The 14,845-nt window shown below is 29.9% G+C and overlaps 1 pseudogene across 1 annotated transcript; it reads right to left on the bottom strand.

The window, feature by feature from the left end:
- Positions 1–3,562: 3,562 nt before the first annotated feature.
- LOC118195534 (cathepsin L-like peptidase) lies at positions 3,563–13,502 on the bottom strand (annotated as a pseudogene). Its single transcript, XR_015041639.1, has 7 exons — positions 13,346–13,502; positions 12,201–12,311; positions 11,004–11,153; positions 7,341–7,490; positions 7,100–7,223; positions 5,584–5,952; positions 3,563–3,837 (listed from the first exon to the last, which is right to left on the bottom strand). The product of XR_015041639.1 is annotated as a cathepsin L-like peptidase (transcript).
- Between the last annotated feature and the right edge of the window lie 1,343 nt (positions 13,503–14,845).

Genomic DNA, 14,845 nt, shown 5'->3' with positions numbered 1-14,845 from the left:
TCAATTATTATTTTGCAAATATTTCTATTAAGAATTAAATTAAAAGGGTTTTCTTCAAACGTCTGGAACAGTTTTTTTATTTGTTAAATTTTTTTAAAAGTCTGGATTTCAGTACCGCTTTTTTTATCAGTACTTTAGCTTATAAATCATATCTTCGAATAAAATGACATTTTTTTAAACCGATCAACCATTTCATACAGAAGTTATCTATACCCCGTCTCTTATTACTTCAATAAAAATACTCCAACTTCAGAGAAGACATTAGCTCTCAATTAATACACAAACTAATCTAAATAAATGAATTTGAATGCATCAGTGAGAAAGGAATTCTCAGATACAAAGCCTATTGTTCATTGTAGCAGTTAATCCTAATATTCTAGTAGGAAGAGATTCTGATTGAGACTTTGATTGACGTGCATGACCACGACTCTGTGAGTGATTTTTTAAATTTTCATTAAGACTCATGTTTAATAATATTTCTTTTGGACACTAGTAAATCCCTTTAAAGATAATGACTAGGTTGTAAGCCTTTTCTTCAGAATTTTTAATTTAAAGTGTGTAGTAGGTATACTATTCAACCAACTCTAACTAGTGGCAGCTAGTGTGAATAAATTAAAACGTAAAGAACAATACCTATGAAATCTGGGAACGCGCATACGTGATGAATGTATGAAATGCATTATTTGTTCTGCTTTTTTTTATTAAAGTTCTCGACGACTTTTATGACGGAAATGTACCACTGTGTATTAAATGGAAATCAAGTCTAAATGAAATGGATCTAGGCAGTGGTCTTAAAATGATGGCCTGAGAATCAGTTTCATTTATGCAAATACGGAGTTACGGATATTTAAAGAATAAATATTTGAAATCTGAGTATATGTTATTTAAATTGCGTCTAAAAATGAGAATGAATAACGAACAAGAAACCCTATACACTTAATTAATATGTAGTATAATATAAACGTTACTCAAAGACTTGATACAGATTTGATTAACTTTTATTCGTACTTTCCAAAAAATAAGTACATTAAGTTACGAATTTTTCCATTAAGATTTATCGCTTTGTTTTGGAATGCAGTGAATAGCTTTTTTCACACTTGAAAATTTATATCGAAAGGACCCTGGTTGACCAATCAGCCTCTGGAATTCATGATGGTGATAATTTCCAGCAAGATTTATCCAAGGCTGCAAACTTTGTCAGAAACGATACTCCATCAAATATCAGTCTGTAGTACTAAATAAAGAAGTTTATAATTATTTGCATACAAACGGATGTATTTTATGTGCCAAAGGAAAGTCTAATGAATAAGAAGAGACGAGATTGTCAATTATCTTCTAGTTTTGTCCTACTTCGAAAATTTTCTTAATTTGTTCATTTATAATATAAATTAATGTAAATTTTTCCGCCATTATTTAAACATATTAAAATTATTTGAAGAACATATTATTCTTAAATATTAATATTTAGCTCTCAATATGCTTGATTTACCAAGTGTAACCAAAAATATTTCTTGCGTGTTTCAAGCTTAAAATTTCAGATAGTAAATAAATATAAATTTGATTTTCCCCCTTTGTATTATTATTATTATTATTGTTTATGTACGCACTGTTAAATATTTAGTAAGCGAAATTTAAAATGTAGTTAGCCCACCAGCGGCCGAGCGGTAAAGTCGCTGAGCACTGGTAGTTCGGTCCGATGTTCGAATCCCGCGAACGGGCTGGCTGCATTGGCGTTTTCGTGGTTTTCCCCATGTGTAACGTGTATACGAGCAAGTTTTCCTTAGAAAGTCCTCCACGAAGGCATCCTTCCCCTTAGGCAGATAGCCCTCGAGGCTTTGCCATAATCACACACACACTTTAAAATGTAGTTAAAATATTTTTTTATTTTGTTTATGAAAACTTTTCAATCTGCTTAAATTAAATACAAATTAATTGTTGCTTAAAGAAGACAAATTCTAGCCTGCTAGCTGTTTCCAAATTGTGCATTCTACTATGCAATTTGAACGCTAAGAAAATCAATTTCGTTTGTTTTTGAAAAGTTGGGGACTGTATTTTTCTAATAAATATTTTTACTTTTGAACAAGCCGTTCCTATGCCTTCTAATTTTCGACCTACGTTTCTCTGCCAGGGTGAGTTTTCAGTTTTACGATTTATGCAAATAATGTAGAAACGAGTATTTAAGCTGAAGTCTGACTTACTTCAACAGGAGAGTGTGTTCTATCTTTCGTCCATGTTACTGCTATTAGTTTAAGACTGCTATTCTACGGCTACTTAATATATGCTTGCTTGGATACGTCGGGTATCCTTAATTAATGACCAACTTCGCGAGTTCGATTCTATGCGGCTTCGGCTGATTACTTTTATTTAGCTTAGGCTAATTTATATTTTATATTTTGAGTTAAACTCAAGAAGAGGCTTCTTGTACACCCAAGAAGGGCTATTTCTAAGTATATTTTGAGTTAGAATAGAGGGTTATTTTAACCCTTTTTTGAAGTTGTTACTTACGCACAAGAATAGTCGCTACACACTTCTTCAGTATTCTAGCTTTTAATGAACTCTTTTCTAACTAGGATATTTAAAGGTTTACAGTTGGTTATACTAGCAATTATCACAACTTAGGCCTCGTTACGTAATAGAATTGACACAAACAACATTTCCATCAAAAAGAGTGATCTATAATATATAGGAAAAATGCCTTTTTGCTGTATACAGGGAATAAATCTATTCTCTAACCGTGGTTAAGAAAATCTCCTAAATCAACCTAACAATACCCTTTCATGTGTTTCAAATGTTTCCGTAAATATATTTTATATATAGATAGTTTCAGAATGAAATATTATAAAATAAAAATTAAACAGAAATATTTTTTGTAAACATACTATATAAAAGAAAGAGACGCAAGTATAAAAGTAACATAATTGCGGTTAAAAGTAGCATAAATACGATTAAGTAGGAAGAAATCATTATATTACTTGGTTAAGTTAAATTAGCATTAAATTTAATAATTTTGATAGAAATATTATTATTCTTTACGAAAATTTATATTTAGTAATAATAATTCAATTTTATTTGACAAATAGTTATTTATCCTAAGTATTCGATGGCTAAAATATCTATCTAGTCGTCTCCTACGAAGAAAAATCATCATCTCAAAATTTTCTACTCTACGATGTACATAGGAGATGTACTTTAGGGATGTTGTCATGGATGTTTGTGGGGATGTAGGCGGACATTAAAACTGAGATGAATCTTTTTATACAAATAATGATTTTAATTAAACTCGTGTTATTTTAATTTTATGTGTGAAGAATTTTATTTGTAAGACTGTTATTATTATTGTGTTCGTTAAGGAAATTTAAATAGGTAATTGTTAATCAACTTTTATTTTCTGTCCTGGTATCAAAAGGTTAAAAGCTATTGTTGAAATTTATGCCATGCTTTCAGGGAGAAAATGTCTTTTATTCTACGCCAACGGAAGCTTGCTTTAGATATCTTTTTTACTGAAGAAAAGAGTTAGCCTTTTACCATATTTCTTGAAAATAATGAACAATATGGAAACATATAGTTAAAACATGCTTTTTATTTATTAAAATATGATACAAATTACATTAAAATATCCATGCTTTTATTCAAAGCGGATAAGAAATGAAGAAAACCGTATTCTTAAATTTTTACAATAAAGTGAAAAATAAATATGTAAAAGTTCATTTTCGGAAAATTAATTGAGATCTGAAAATTTACACTAATGGATAACTAGCTTGAGAGGCAATGCCACACTGGTTATTCTTATTCCTCGACATTTTGATGTAGCCATTCTCACCCCAGGAGGTTCCCCAGCTGAAAAAGATGAAATGTGAAACTTAAAGCAATACAATCAAAGATTAACTGCCATAAATCATAAGAAATTTGATTAAGTTTAATACTTCAACTAATGTAAGATTTACAGTTTATATTAAAATTATTCATTTTCTTAATTTGATATGATTCAGTTTTACCATTAAACATTTTAGTGCAATATTATTTCAAGAATGTTAAAATTATGAATTCCTTCCTCATAAAATTACAAATTCCCTGAATCTTCATTGCTTAAATTGACAGCACATGTTAACACAATCAAGCTATTCAAAAAGCAAATTCTACTAAACGGGAGCTATGCGGCCTAGAACTCATTTTTTAATGCATGTATAAAAAAGGTTACGAACACTACAATATCGATTAGAATGACATCGAAGAAGCTAAAGAAATTTAAATTTCATTTTTAAGAGCAAATAAATTTGTCAGGTTGCAAAGCCTTTTTTCTGTGTTACCTTACTGTCAGTTGAATCAGGTTCTTCTATGAACTCATAAAATTTTTTATTTCGGTTCTAGAGTACATCTCACATGCACACCTTGTAGAGACATTAGGTATTTTGGGAGCCGGAGAGATAAAAAATGAGCAAACCGCCTTCGCCGGGAATCGAACCACGCACCTCTGAAATACCGGCTCAGTGTGCTCACCACTACACCACGAAGGCACGCTAGGAAAGTGGGAGAAATATTTCATATACTCCCCTTTTTAAAGGGCGACTGGGGTTTTCAGGGGACCCAAACGCCAAATCCTGTGTGTGGAGAAACCTAATTTAACACCCTTTTAATTCGGGCGCCACTGTAGAGATATTAGGTATTTTGTAAGCCGAAGAGATGAAAAATGAGCAGGTGGTTACCTTCGCAAGGAATCGAACCACGAACGTCTGATATACCGGCTCAGTGTGCTGACTCCTTCACCACGAAGGCACGCTAAGAAAGTGGGAGAAATACCTCATAACCTTTAGTTTAATTGAGTTAAAATATTGTTACCTTTAGACTGAAATATTATTTTATTACCACTGGTGTGTGGATCTACTGGCATGTGCACGGAAACGCGCCACAATGCTTTTCAACATGCAGTCAAAGGTTGTTTTTCAAAAATAATTAAAAGACTAAATATCAGCTTTCTTATGATTTATGTATTTTAATTTAGTAGATTATAACTTTATTAACACAGCAATATCAGTAAAATTGTAATACAAAATCAAATACTATGAATTACTTTAGTAACAGCTATTATTAAAAAATGAAATAAAAGTTCTGTTTTCAAATAATTTAATTACATGATCCAGGATCACAGAAAATGATAACGCGAACAAAATCATGTGATTCAAATATTTAGAATGTTGCTAAAGTATATTTTAATTGGATTTATGAAATTTATGTTGGCAAATGAAAAGTTTCCAATCCCGTTTCTGTTCTGCATGGGTCATGTGATTTCAGTCGCAATAAGATGTTGACATACAAGCAGTTTTATCGAATTCAATTGTTTCATCATTCACCCGAAAGCCAGATGTGAAGTATTTTTAACATGCTCACACGCTTATATTTTTTACGTGTTATGAAAGAAGTTATCGAATGTACCAGCTATTGCTTCGACTGTTAAATTTCATGATTAGTAAGAAACAAAATTAAGTAATTACTTCAATGACAACGTTTTAAGGATTTTATTTCAGTATTTATTAGAATGATTTATCACTTTTTATTCAAAAGATTTTTCCGGGGGTTTTAACTTACCTGTTCTTCACCAACCAGTAATCAGTTCCGTCTTCAGTACCATATCCGACGGCTAAGACTCCGTGGTCAAGAGTCTGAGTGCAGCAGTCTGGTTCATCATATATGCCGCCACTAAAGAAAAATTAGAAAGTTTATGTAATAAATTATATTAAATCCATTAGAAAGTTATTAAAATACTTCTAAAGAAAACAATTAGTTTTTTCGTATTTATTTTTAAATTTTAGATTAAAGGATTTCTGAGTATCAGTCAATTAATTTCACTGCTCACCTCAGCAGTGTATGGATAAGATTGCTCTGTATCAACGCCACCGTTTTTCTTGATGTACTCAAATCCTTGATCCATAAAACCTCCTTCACAGCCCATGTTACCTGAAACATTCATTTCAATTACATAAAATTTATTTAAATAATAAATGCATAATACATGTATATATTTTATGATAAATAAAGTATTTTAATGTCTTGCTTTTGATGAAATAGAAAACTGCATTTCCGAAGATGGAAAAAGTTATAGGATAGGAACTGAAAATGAAACGTATCATAATAGTAATAGACTTTTGCAACAAGTTGTCTAAATTATTCTACATGTAATTCGTCAAATTTACTCACATGAGGTTAAAAATATATAAAAATGTAGGCTTTTCAATATTGCTTGAACACATTTCTTTTAGTATAAAGCAAATAATTAAAATTACATAATTTAAAATACGCTTATGTAGTATTTTAAAATATGTAATTTTAATTATTTGATTTTTGCAAGTAAAACGCTTGAGAGAAGTTACAACATCGTGCTTTTGCTGATGTTAAAATTTTCTTAAATATTTAAGTTTGTTCGCTTTCATAAATATATATTGTGACAATTTGCATATTATACTTCGAACATATACATTATACTTCGAACTTAGTCACGAGCTCGTTCTCTCAGAACATTATGCAGATTTGGGGAGAGCTTAAGGGTTTAAGCAGTTAACTGGAACCGATAGCCTACCTGGATTGGTGAAACTGAAGATCTCCAGCCGATGTCTGGTCATACATGCAACAGATCATAAAGATAAAACCACTGGAAGCAGTGGCGTTGAATATTCATGTTGCAGTAAGTAAGTAACGATGAGAAAAAGTTCCTATCCAAATCGGTAAGCTAACGATTTTATAACTAACTTAATGAAAAATTAGGGGATTATGGTTCTTCGTAGGATTATCTTTGAACAGGGAGTTTTAGTTCCATCAAGTAGACTGTTTACTTTATATTTTTGTTTGTAATGCTCAAACAGTAAGACGCATTAAAGTCTTAATATTAAACTTTATTAACTCTTTGTCTGCCTGCAACTATTCCTTCCATCTCGATAACTCAAAGGATGTTAGTGGCACTTTGCAAATGGATTCCATAGAGCTAGCCGTATTGGCTACATTAAGACAAATATCTTAAAGCAAATCCACTACTTAAGTGCCATAACGTAATATAACTTATTTGAGCAGAAATATAATAAATGTTACTCAAAAAGTGCAAAGTATGTACCTTCAGGTCTGGAGCAATCCATAAGATTCTGTTCGCTCAAGGAAACAAGTTTCCCAGTTTTCTTTTTATGCTGTCCTTCTAGCGATCCAGTTGTTGAGAAAGCCCAGCAAGATCCGCATTGACCCTATATTTAAATAATTTTTAATAATTTTAAGTATAAGCGCTTTCATTTAAGGCTCAAAGTGCAAACGCTCTGAGAAATCATAATATCTAACATCACTTTTAATGTGTTAAGTTTTACCTGGTTTTTGACTCCTGTGACAAGGTTTTGTTGCCTCCAGTCCACTGTGTCTGGTAAATCAATGTTAGAAGGAGGAATAAATGCAGTAGTGGATTTGTTCAGTTTCGCTCCTTTGAAACCATTCAAGGTTTTAACAAATTCATCATGGCTCTGTAAAGAACAAAAAGAAGTTTGTAATTTTTTTTAGTAGCCTGTATTTGCAATAAAGAAATCATTTGTCAGATTAAAGCTTTATTGCCCTTTTTACGAAGTAAAAGTAGTATTATAATCGCGAAAATCTTTGGGTATAATATTTCAACAGAAATATCCATTTTGACCAATTCCCAGTCAATTTGGACGATTTTTTTGCATAACATCTGTACGTGCGGTTAGAATAAAGGACAGTGTTTTCTAAAACGCTTTGTAAAATGGATTTAAAGTGATTCAAAAGAGATTTTTATTTGTGCCATTCGTATACGTACATACGTTTGTACGTACGTATGCAAAACTCAAAAAGATTAGCAGTAAAACTTCAAAATTTTATCCGTGGAACTTTTTTTCTAATTGTGCATACTCTGCATCTCCATTTTTTTACTTCAATCGGCAGAACCAAACGCGTATGTTTATTTGACACATAATGAAATCTAACTTTTGATGCGGTCTCCTGGTTCCTATACTTATATTTGGGAAAGTTGTATACTCGTTATAAAAAAAAAAAAAAAAAAAAAAAAAAAAAAAAAAAAAAAGACGAAGTTTGACTTCTAGACGACAAAAATTAACTTGTTTGAAAAATATTTGAAATAGTATTGAACTTCAAAACTTGCAACTTTTGATGTCCTTTTCAACTTGCCTCGGCAGATCGGTCAACTTGCCCGGCAGATCGGTTAGATTAATTCTAGAAAATATGTTTAAATGAAGTGGAAAAAAGTGCATAATTTAATAGACTGTATAAGTAAGCTATGTTGTGTTCCTATCATTATGTCTATTAGCATTTTTATTTTAAATTCAAAAACAAATAAATTAAATTAAAGTTCTTAAAATTTTTACAATATTGTTTACACAGAAAATTTTTTAAATTTATTCTGATGGTTAGAAGCTATTATAATTTATTTTATACGGTGAATGAAATGAATTCTGAATTAAAGATGTCATTCCCAAAGTAATGCTTATGCGGGAAATATAACTTCCATATAATGATCGAAAAAAAGGAAATGTTTTGGCAAATTTAAGCTTCATGCAACTCACAGTCAAGAGGAAAATGAAATATTTGTCCCGTTGCTTTGGTAATGAGGTATCAATACTTCTTGCATACAAAATCTGCGAGACACCAAACATCAATATATCAAGTTAATATACTATGTTTGTTTTAAATTACTGACCGCATACAAGTACTTAACACAGAACGAGGAATAAGAATATACCCATCTTAGACCTGTTGAAAGAGAAAAAAGGTGAAGACTCGCATGACAATTTTTTTCATACTTAAAAAAGTATTCATTTATGACAATACATGTAATAAATTGCATTATGTTTTGGAATCTTATTGACGTAATATTTCTATTCTTATATGAATCATCATATATTTACGATCTTCCGGAAGTTAATATATACATATTATCGTATATATAGTATAATCGTCATATATACATAAAAGTAATTTAAACATGAAATGAACTGGTGGAAAATTAAATTTTTGTATATAATATTGTCTAGATATGTAAATAGGTAAGTAAATAGAGTAAAGCCTTTATTATAGTTTCCCATACGGAAATAGTACACACACATTACTTGTTTCCTCCTATTTTCAGACTTGTTACAGAATTTAGAAATATTTGTCTATTTCTAATCTAGAATCAGGTCTTCATGCTGGTACTGTATAAGAAACTGATTAATATAACATATTGTGAAGTAGGTTGCGCGGTTCATAGTAAAGCATAAAGCTGTTAGCATAGCTGTTACAATGCTATACTTGAAATTTCTCGATTTCTTCAAATTATTTTTATTATTTTTGCTATGGTAGGAGAAAAAATTACGAGGTGTTTATAATGAACTGACAGTACCCAGAGTTATGTAAAGACTATTCTAATCAACCGATTCAAATGAAATTTGATACGCCTGCTATTCAGATATATGGATAATATTTACGAAGAAAATTTTGCGCCAAATTTTGCAATCAGTTAGGTTTGTTCAGTTAAAACCACATGCAAACAGGAAGAAACGATGTTAAAAGACTCTTGAAATAGCATGTTCCTCCGGTGTTACAGCAAAGTTAATGTTGGAACACAAACGCAACGTTTCTTAATAAACTGCTACATGTATACTTTTAATTTTTTCCATCCGACAAAACACTATAGTGGTTAGTAGTTCTGACTGCCCTACCGAAGGGCGTAAGTTAAAATCCTGGAGAAGGCATGAATGCTCGTAAATGAATAGTGTCTAAGTGGAATGGAGGGCACTCAGTATATAAACCGAGTCGAGAGTCCTCTCGAGTGGTTTGGAAATAGTGAAAGAGATGTGGGAGACCCATATCCCGGAGGCATAATTCAAAAATGCCTATCAGTATTGCCACCGAGGGAGGGGTTTTAAAAAATGGACCGATGAATTCTATATCTTCTGTGACGCTGAATCTTGAGAGAGTGTATACCAGTGCATGGTTTTGTTTACATTTTCTTTTGTAATTTTTTCGGCGTTATAAATGTATGGAGCATAAATGCTGCTACCATTTTAGTAGAAAATCTCGTAGTGCTTTCATTTTATAAGTTTACTTAATCATCAACATTTCACTTTCGCGAATAGCAGTAATTTATATATATTATGAATTATCTGATTATACCTATTGTTAGCATTATACGTTATGTATGAATAAATTAAAAATATTCGTTGATAATAAGATAAATTCGTTCTGTTTGAAATGTATTTCTTGTGCAGACAATATATTTAAGATTGAACAGTTATTATTGGGAAATTTAACTCACTGTGCATTGAGTGTTATTATGGAACATGTAGACTTCAATAAAAAATGCTAAGTCTTCTGCTATTTATATATGTAATTATGCTTAATTTGATTTGATATTCGCACTGAAAATTTTCATAAATTCATGATGCATTATTTTTTACAAGAAATTACGAGGCAAAACATTTCCAACCATCTTGCTTAGACCGCCGTAAGGTTCATGCGAAATAAGAGAAATATTATTGTAAACCCATTGGTTCACTGCAGAAGCCACTCAATCGGTGTTATATCCTTTAAGGTAAATGCATGTTTATTACTTATTTATCAATACTAAAATGATATTATTAGACATTTTAATTTGCGTGTTGACATTTCGAGTAATGAGTATATTAAATTAATAAAAATTAAAATGACTCTGATTTGAATTTCCAATTTGATCTGACTAAGAGCTAAAAGTTATTTTTGGAAGAAAAGAGAATAAAGCTGCTATAAATTGCAATTCTTTTTAACAAAACAATCCTCATTTTTCAGATTTCGATATTCTGGTATTGGATTCCTTTTCAACTTTAACTAGTAAAAATAAGGCTATTACAGGAAATGTCATCTACAGAAATTTCAGTTCAGAATTCCTGGGGCCTTAAATAAATTTAATGCTAATTTTGCTACTCTGCTTTGCACCATCTTCTCATATTGCGTGAATAAAAGTTTTAGAATTTGCGAATCGTACTCACCATGTCAGCAAATTCATTGAGTCCCTTTCTGTATTTGTGAATTCCGAGATCGAATTCTAGATTGTGTTTCACGATGTCATTTACATGGTCTTCAAAGATGAGTCTTCTTGCTCCTTCCTCGCGTCCGCTATACTGTTTCTGATATATCCTCTGGAAAAAAAAAATAAAAAAATAAAACCCTTTTACCTGAAACTTAATTTGCACGTTATTGAAAATAATAATGCACTAAAAACGTTAAGTTTACATTTATTTTTAAAGGTTTTAATTCTTCTTGTCTTTTTCCTCCTCGAAAATTGCTTCAGAAATTCTTATTTTTGCGTCCGCCTAATACTTGAAAATACTTTTTTTGAAGCTTTATTTCACTCAGGGTGTTTTACTATGGTTGGAATTTTGTCATCTATTTTTAACCTACTTCCTGATAAGCTATGAAATCAAATTTTGTACGTAGTGAAAGTTTTGTTTCCAAAATTTCTTTTAGATATTTTTATTTAATGTTTAAACAATTTTAGTACATATCTTCGTTTAACGAAAGAACTAAGCATATCAGAATTTTATTATTTATATCAGTGAATTCAGTCTTTGATTTTAAAAGTTCTACATCTAAATAAGTTTCGGATATACAGTTTGATATTGTGAGGAATAAAACGTTGTGCCTGTAAAAAATAAAATATAATAATTTAATTGAATTGCCAAATATATAAAGTATTATCTTTATTAATTTTATGTTAATTTAATATTATCAAATGCATAAGACTTTATCTCTTTAAATTTGTCATGAAGGTCTTCCTTTTTATTATTCGTGACTTGAAATTGTAGATGAATTCTGTAAATAGAATTATATATTATTCCCTTTAAACTATATAATTGGCTATTTTTCTTCTTTTAGTGCATCAATTTTCCTATGCGTTTTTAATAAAAGCTTACTCTATAAGTCTTTTATGATTGCATTTTATTTTATAATAAGAAAAATACATTTTTTCAATTTATCTTTATCTAGCTAATATATCTATAATGCTGGAATAACTGCAAATTTTTTAATTCTTTAATAATAATAACATTATTTAAATAACGAAAAGAAATGTGAAAACATAAGTCTCCTGCAAATTCAGTTATCAATGTTTTTTGGCAATTATTTCTATTAAAATGAATTCATTTCAACAATATAATATCCAAAGCTTATGAATAAAAGTTATTTACCTTAAAGTTTTCCCAGTGAGTATCCAGTTCAGGATCAAATACTGTAGCTGCCTTCACGCTGTGCAGAACAACGATAGCAAGAATAGCAAAGTAAGTAACTGGCACTGCCATCTGAAAATGTTAAATTATTGTAAATTTTGTCAAATGTATTTAAGCTTCTTAAATCGTGTACATATTTAATTGTATATGTCAAGAAATAGTATTCCTTTCACTTGAAATTACGTTACCTGTACGATAATAATAATTTTCTTACTGCGATAAGGAAAGTCTGCAAGAATTATTAGCTATTACAAAATTCAGTTTTTATCGAATACCGATTTGTAACTTTAAACTTACATGTAGCATATTTAAATAGCGTTTTTATGTAATCATTCAGGTATCCATGAAACCGAATTTAAACAGTGAAATCTTTATGTATCTTTATGAATATTAGCTATCTCTTAGCACCGAAATGCAGCTTTTCAAAATATTAATAAGTAATATTAAAATAGTTAGCTGTCAATAAGTTCTGCTAGTTTTCAGTCGCATACTGCGTTTTAATTTTAATGCGAAAATTTTATGTGCAGCTATTAGTTGCCTTGCATTACCTTAAATCAACTAAATTTCGATAACTGTGATAGTAAATATTGCATGGCATTGGAGACTGATCTGTAGTATAGTAAAAAAAATTATATTATATTTCAAATTCACAAAAACTGTATTATTTAGGTTTATTAAACTGGTGTAACAATAAATAAGAAGTTTGTACAATGTCGATTCAACTGTATTAGATTTACTGTTCGATAGTTTCATTTTTCAAACAGCTTACCTAGGAAAGGATAAATTAAATAACCTAAAATTAGCCTATATTTGCTAATTCAAGAAATAACCTTGTTTTTGCATTTCTGAATTTATCTCGAAAGATACTTTTTTTAATGAAATTTAAGACGTAAAACGCATTTTTCATATTTAGGTCAAAATTAGACTGACTTCCAAATATTACATAATTTAAAACCATTTCACAAATATTAATTTTATTTACAATAAAACTACAAAAGCAATGAAAAAACACATTTCTGCCAAAGCAAAAAAGTTATTTTTTTTAAATGTACTGTGAAAAGTCAAATTAAATATTAAAAGTTTTCAGATATAATTTTTTTACTTACTTTCATTTGATTCAACAACGCCAACAAGATTTATTTAACACTCGTTTAACTTATAAGGATATGCCAGTGATGATAAACTGACAAATGTGAGAGTATATATAGGATTCAAAATCGCACATGTCACGCATATTTTGTCACGCATATTTTGGTATCAGGATGTCACACTGAAAATGTTATCTTGAAGTAAAGTATTACCATTGTGCATTATCTATCATATACTTTAAACTACTATCTAAGTTTCGATTTGATCCTTATTTATGACATAATTCGTTAGTCACGTGAATATTCTTCGACTGGAATATCTTCTGGCGTTTATCAACTGTTCGAAATACGATAATTTGAACCGTTTTGTGAAGTACTAAAAATTATCTCAGGTTTTTTTTTTTTTTTTTTTTTGGTAAAAGCTAACTTATAAATATTAATCATTATAAAAATAATACCTCTATTTGTTTATATACATATTTGTATAAAAATCAAAGAGCACATTTACTCTCTAGTTTTTTATTAGTAATTGTTTCTCAAAGTCTTCTGTGCAACTTTGAAGAAACTTATATGAATTGATGTACTTCTTGCACACAAAAAAAGGGAAACAGTTCTATATCTGCCATTTTACTGAGCCGATTGACGAAATTTAACTTGCTTTTTTCTGTCTCGAAAACACAACTGAATATATATATTAGATTTATATACAGCATTGTTCTAACACAGGTATTCTGACACAAAATCGTACTTTTTCTGAAATGACATAACTTATTTCTATATTTCGATTCTCAAATTATGCTTTAATATTAAATTTTGTAAAATTTGATGAGAAACTTAAAATTTTTTAATTAAAAAAATTAAAAAATAATTTAACCGATTAAAAATTAATGTTAAACCGATTAAAATTAATTTAAATTAAAAAAATTTTAATTTTTAATTTTGTTTTCTTTAAAAATTTTTTACAGTTTGCGCAAAGAATTGTTCACTTAGCGAAATTTATGGTAACCAATTTTCCTTTCACAGTGCACGAGTGAAATGAAAGGTGCATTATTCATTCTTTCAAATAATTTTAACAAAGTGCATAAACCATATTGTTACGAATTTGTATTTAAAAAGCTAATGTTAGTTCAATTATAAATTAAACGGTTTCATTTCCCGCGCAGTGCAGCGCGTGACGAATATTAAAAGGAGAAAGCTTAGCCGGAAAATTAAAAATACAAGAGCACGTGCATTTAACATTAAATAAATAAATATTTCTTTTTGATTTCGAGAAAGTACCAGAAAATTCTCGCACGCGATTTAAAAATCTTATAAAAGGAGGAAAACCTCTCAGTTCGGAGTTGTTGCTTAGTTTGTTGTTGTTTAGAAAACTGCTCCTGCTGATTGTAGCGAATTCGCGGATTAGCTTTCTTTAGCTGTTTTGAATTACGTTCTATTGGACATTTGAGTAGTTAAAAGATAACTACTGTGAGATATTGTAATACTGCATGATAATTTGAGAAAATTTAAGCATTTTTG

Source organism: Stegodyphus dumicola, chromosome 6 (assembly GCF_044657685.1).
Source record: "Stegodyphus dumicola isolate Sdum_Otavi_A_Nest chromosome 6, ASM4465768v1".
In the NCBI taxonomy this organism is placed as follows: Eukaryota; Metazoa; Arthropoda; class Arachnida; order Araneae; family Eresidae; genus Stegodyphus; species Stegodyphus dumicola.
Note: the sequence above shows the minus strand (reverse complement) of the source record. Positions and strands in the feature narration are given on the sequence as shown.